Consider the following 6105-nt stretch of genomic DNA (forward strand, 5'->3'; position numbering starts at 1 on the left):
CAAATATTTTGCCGTTTCACGCTTCTGCACTCTGACACGATTGAGTGATTTAACAAAGAAATGCAACCTAGTGGTAACATAAAATGCCATCACTTTAGCAGTCAGCGTTTGGGAGTGATCAGAACATCCGATGTGGGGCTGTGCTCGTCGCCGAATAAGTGAAATGATGTCCATGACACTTTCGTGATGGAGCTCTTGTGTGCTAAAACAGCTTGTAAACAGATTTTCTAGGTTTCTCAGGAACATGAAAAACACATCTGATGGGTACAAAAGGCCCCCCTTGTCCTTCAACTGTGTGAACTGAGCTGCATGGAGGTTCTGAATTTTGTTCTTGTCAACAAGCAGCAGCTGTCTGCATGCCTCACAGGGGGATTTGAGCAAGAACTTCCTTGCCACGTATCCAGCAATATAAAAGATCAAGCGCTGGTCACTCCTTGCAGAAACGCATGACACATGATCTGAATCTGCCTCTGTCAAAGATTGAATAGCAAGCTCAGCACTGCAGAGATCACCCTCGTCAATCAGTCGATCGATTAGCGATTGCTTGGTGTGCTTTGATCCTACCCCTCCTGCATCAGCCTCGAGCAGTGAACTCAACACACTTGGCTCAGCATTTCCACCTGAGACAGACTTGGCAAGACTGTAGAAGCTGAGGCAGGAAACAGTAATTAAAAACTGTTGGGGCGTGGGGTGTGTGTTGCAGCCCGATGACTGCCTAGCGATGCCGAAAAAGTTCTCGAGTGGGTCTTGGCTGAGCCTCGATGTCATGAGGAACCTGTGCCCGGCCTCTTTCCTCAGGTAGTCCATGAGAGACAGGGTACTGGCAATTGTGACCCTCAGTCCAACTGTAGTAGAGTTTGACAAAAATCCACCACGTCCTCCTGCATGAAGCTCCCACTCAACAAGGTAAGCCAGAAATGACAGCAGCCTGTCCACAGCAGCTGAATCTGGACGAAGAGCCTCAGCAGAAAATCGCGATGACATTATCGCAATGAGGTCCCGCATCATGCTGAAATGAACAAATCATGTGATCAGTGTTTGTTACGATGCGGATTATTTAAGTCAATCAAGTGACCGTAATAAATATTTTTCGTCATACCCAAAGAAGATGAGGACAGCCTCGATACTTCCGCAGCGGGCTTCGATGTCACTTTGGTAGAGGCGAAGTCCATTCAGAACAGTGTCACCGAAGAGTTGAAAAGCATATGTCACCCTCATCTTTTCAAAATTGTTAGGTTGCACGTGCCGTGTGGTGATGCCCGGCATAGCCTGCAGGGTCACGTTCGAGCCATCAACTTTCAGAGCCTCTCTCACTGGATGGACGGACACCTGTAGGACGGTAGGAAAAAATATTATTGTGTTAGACATCACACTGATAAGTTTGAGCACAGTGCAGTGTACATTTGTTTTCTTTATATAAACGTGGTCCAAAAGGGGCGATTACTTTTACAATTCAAATGCGCTAGTGCGATGAAAATATCACGGTGTACACTTACATGTCCGGCTGGCGTATTGAAGCCTGGTTGCAGGAGCCCATTTCTGACACATTTCACGAGATGGGGGAAATCTGAGACGAAATGAAGCGAGCGCTTGCTGTCAACAGGATGCTGCACTTTACACTTTGTGCTTGTCGCGGTTGCGCCAATGCCCATCAAGGCCCACATTTTTCTATTCCAGGTAGCTCCATCCGATGTTATGAAATCTACGAAGAGGCCAGCATTTTCTGCCAAGATCACTGCCTCTAGCATCACTTTTGCTAGGAGATCTCCTTTCATGTTGCCGTGTGTTGCGAAAGTAGCAAGTATCTGTGTCCACTTGCCACTGAATGGCACAAACATTATAACCATTCCATGGTCTGCCACCTGATGCTTTTCAGTACTGGGGGTAAATTGACCCATGTCAACAAAACCTTCTATGTGGCCCGAGGATGAGACGGATAAATTCTCTGACAATTTCATTTCATCCACCACAAGCCCTCCGTGCCTCTTGAAGCCGTCCATGGTGCAGGTTTTTTCTTTCAGAACATTCAAGACTTTTTCATTGAACCCAAATCCGGTCCTGTATAGGACTTGAGGTACTTCTGTAGAGTGACTTTGCTTGGCAAGACGAGAACCTGCTGCCTGCGCATATGCTCGTAGAGCTTAGGGCCTTTCATGCGCATGATGAGGCACTCAAGGATCCACTTTTTTGAGTATGTCATTCCTTTTAGGCTTTTTAGTTTCGCTGCTCTGAACATATGCAGAGCCGCTGCTTGCTGCTTTCCAGGTAGGCCTTTAATTCGATATTCAAAAACTTCATCTGTCACCTTGGAATTGTCTTCTTTCATCTTCTTTAGTTGACCTGCCAGGGTGCACAAGCGTGACGTCAGCCGCTTTGTCTTCTGGTTCACAACTTTCAGCCGCTGCGACAGCTTCCGCGTCACCGGTTTCTTCGTCTTCAATCTTGACTTTCTGGTCAACAGTGCTTTTCGGCTGGTCCGGCAATGAACACAGATGCTCCCTGAAATGAAAAAAAAAAGATGCAGAATTAGATGCATGAGGACAACACACTAATAAACACTGTGTGATCCGTACAGTGAAGACTACAGAGGCTTATAAAATGTAAAATAATTTAACCTTTAACTTAAAAGACAAGTATGAATTGATAATATTTTGAAGCAGAATAGCTGCACGGTGTCTAGATATAGGTTTTTAATCAGAGTGCATCTCTATTGAATTCAAACAAGTGCATACCTTCAGTCGTGACTCCTCCAGGACAGGCCTTGCTGAAGATATTGTTGTTTAGCAGACTGAAGGTGTTGGTCATCTTTACAGTCAGTCTCTGTTCAATTTCTCTGTATGCAGCTTGACTCATTGCTCAAGTGCAGAGGGGTGTGGCGTTGGCTTCTTCAAGCACACTTCTTGCTTCACGAAGGGAGCCAACTCCTCTGGGCTCTCCTTCTTTCCCATTAAGGTAGCACCGAGCTACAATTGCATTTTCTCCATCCGAGGAGAAACAGAGCACCTTTTCATGCAACACTTGAAAGGGTTCCTTGCTTGTGCGTGTCGTTGCATACACGAGAACATCGAGGTCTGGTGTGTTTAACATCGTCCACATCTTTGGTACGGCTAGATTGTCAGCGATGACCTGAAGACCGAGACCGTTCGATTCGAGATAAAGAGGATAATCCTGGCTTGGGTCGCCGGCGGGGTCCACGTTCGGGTCAACGTCTTGATCGAGCCGACGTTTCTTTATCGGTGCTGGGTTAGGAACTGCCAGGCGCTTTCTTTCCGGTCTTGGCCGCGCCACGGGCTTGGACAAGTAAGCCGGCAGGTCCGGTAAGAGCGTTGGCACTGCACCCGGAGCTAGAACAGGCCGCGCTCGAGGAATGCGCACCTCACTGCCGCCGATCACGTGTACGAAGTCGCGAAGAACGAAGTGATCAGCGAAGTGTTTCTCACATACCGCTGACGTTTCGGCGAGAGGTTTGTCCTTGCGCTTGAGATGCCGCTCCCAAGCATTTCGTTGGATGTCATTCTTCGGCGCTGAGAACAGCGAAAGCTTCCGTCCATTTTCGCCGCGATGCCCGGGATAACCGGTTTTGCAGCCCGGTGCAAAGCAGTGCGTGTCCACCTTTTTCTTTTCCATCTCACAAATCACTAACGTCAGAGCTGAGACATCATGTTGAGAGCTTCTCACGGGTGTTCATGGCACACAAGATAGAAAACTAGCGGAACCCGCCAAGGACCTGTGCCAAGGACCACTCGACGGCGTCAAGCGGACAAACGTGGGAGAACGCAGCCGAAGCAGCCGCCGCGTCCGTTTTCTCCTCCAGTTACCGACAGCAGCGCCACATGCGGCCGTCCGCTTTTTCCGGCACAGCTCCTCCCGTTGATATCGGCCTCGCTCTTGCCACTACACCCCTTCTAGAACACTGTAGTAGGAGGAAACTGGAAGCTGCACTTCCCTGGCTTCCGAGGCATGCATCTCCGCAGTAAATGAGAAAAATGAAAAGTAAACGCGTAGACTCTAAACATTAACAAGTTACTAACAAAATAAATTAAGCAACATTTTATATTCAGTTGTAAAAGAAATTGTTATAAATAAATAGCTAATATATGGAAATAGCTAATATCTTCATACGTATTTACTGCAGAATTATTCCAGGCAATGGCGCCTTTTCCGGCCCGCTAGTATCGCCGCTGTCTCTGCTGTTATCCTGCTACCGCGCTCGCTTTCTCTTTTCGCGAGTGTTATATTCACTTTTAAATTGCAAAGATCAAAAGCGAGCAGACACGAATGAGCCACTCTCAAGTCTGGGCAAGCAAACAAGTGCGAGTCTCGATTTAGGACCGGTGATTGACAGCCTCCGGCTCGCCACTATTGCCACTATGCTCCATTTCATCGAGCACGGTTTCATCGAGCACGGCTACACGGGAATCGGAAGGTGAGTGACCTTTTGGAAGTTAGTCGTTGGGCTGTTCTCAGAGACAGTGGACAATTGTGTTTTGACGCTTGAGAAAGTCAGGGCGGTGGAGCTGCTGTGTCGTCGGTGTGGGCCTGACGCCGCGCCGTCTAAAGTCCGCCCCGTCCAGCCCGGGTACGGTGTCAGAGGGCTGCTTGGTCTCTCGGGCGCAAGCGAGTTCGGCTACAACTCCAGCAATGTTTGGGGCCGTGTGTTTTTCCCCTCATATGTGTTCCTCAGTCAGGCTTTTTTAATCATAAAGCAGACCAAGAGATTTGCTCTCCAAAAATCAATCGTATTTTTTTTTTTTTACACACGAATGGCTTTGATCGAAGCTACTAATGGTTGTTTCACTTCGTGTGCAAACGAAGCCGAAGCTACTAGCACAAGCATGTTCCCCTGAACCTTTGCTTGCACTGCACGCTCGCGCGTGCTTGGCAGGGGCGCTGAAAGCCTCGCGTTTAGAATGAAGTGGATCATGGTGAGTCAATGTGTGCTTGCATGGGGCATAGTTTAGTGCTGGACTCGATTCTGCAGAAGCAAAATGCGAAAGAGCGGCAATACCGTTCCTACAGTGGATTTCAAGCAGGTAGATAGTGCGCAGTGTTTAGCACAGTAAAATTAAAGATTCTCAATTAATCGGTAATATGTTGTTTTTAATACCATACATAAACTCTGATGTTGATTATATACTATCTGCACACTCATGAAGGCACACCATCATGCCTGCACTTTCCTTTGGCAGTTTCGTGATTAACATCGCTATACATATCCTACCTCTGCAAAATACATGCACGTCTGCCCTCTTGCAGAGCACATTGTAGTCCAATCACTGCAAAGTGCACCCAGATGATTACGGGGCTTACAGTATGATGCAATTTAAGAACGTAATTTCAACATGGATATGTTCAATTTCCTTGCACAGATCACTTCCTTGGTGCCTCGTCGTACACTGGATGCACTCCATAAATGGCAGGAACTGGCCTACTGTGGATTTGTGGGAAAGAAGGTGTGCAAGTACATTTAATGCTCTGCTTTTGTATTTGAGTGGCACTCTACTTTTGATAGCAAATTTATTTTTGACTTTTATTGAACCCATTTTTTTGCATTTTCAGGAAAGGCCAGGGAGCAGGCATTAATGGGACCAGTGGACCATAAAAATGCCCCTGGTAACTTCTACTATGGAATGTGCTGTCCTTTTTGACTACCAGTCAAGTCGTGTACAAGGCAAGTTTGAACATTGTTATATGTGCCTATTTGTTTCCAGAGCTGTGAAGCAACATTTTTTGGTAATTAGTCACAAAATTACAGTTCAAAGGCTTATATTTTGTGCCTATTTTTTAAGTATGAAACCAGTGTTGTATAGGCATCTTTAATATTCACCTCAAGATCAAACTGTGTGGCAAATATGGTAAAATTTACTTGAAGGGCAACTCCGCTTCATTTCTGGTTTTGAAAAAACAATGCAGTCCTCTTCAGTATCGCCTAGGAAGACCACACATCAAATATTACGACGCAGTTCTGTCTAAATGTATCTTAAACGGTCCGGCAAACTTTGCAACTCGCCAAGTTGCCGAAATCAGCTGAATCGAGCGGGCGAATTCAGGCGCAACCAACAGCGCAGTCAAGGCTACGGCATGGGCGGAGCCAACATTGAGCTA

The 6105-nt window shown here is 46.8% G+C and overlaps 1 long non-coding RNA gene across 1 annotated transcript; it reads left to right on the plus strand.

Annotated features, from left to right (window-relative positions):
* The first annotated feature begins 4158 nt into the window (after positions 1-4158).
* On the plus strand, positions 4159-5794 carry LOC121833737. Its single transcript, XR_006076798.1, has 3 exons — positions 4159-4426; positions 5370-5453; positions 5560-5794. It is a non-coding gene; the product is annotated as an uncharacterized LOC121833737 (long non-coding RNA).
* The last annotated feature ends 311 nt before the right edge of the window (positions 5795-6105 follow it).

This window comes from Ixodes scapularis, unplaced genomic scaffold (genome assembly GCF_016920785.2).
Source record: "Ixodes scapularis isolate PalLabHiFi unplaced genomic scaffold, ASM1692078v2 PGA_scaffold9__187_contigs__length_104089568, whole genome shotgun sequence".
Classification (NCBI taxonomy): domain Eukaryota; kingdom Metazoa; phylum Arthropoda; class Arachnida; order Ixodida; family Ixodidae; genus Ixodes; species Ixodes scapularis.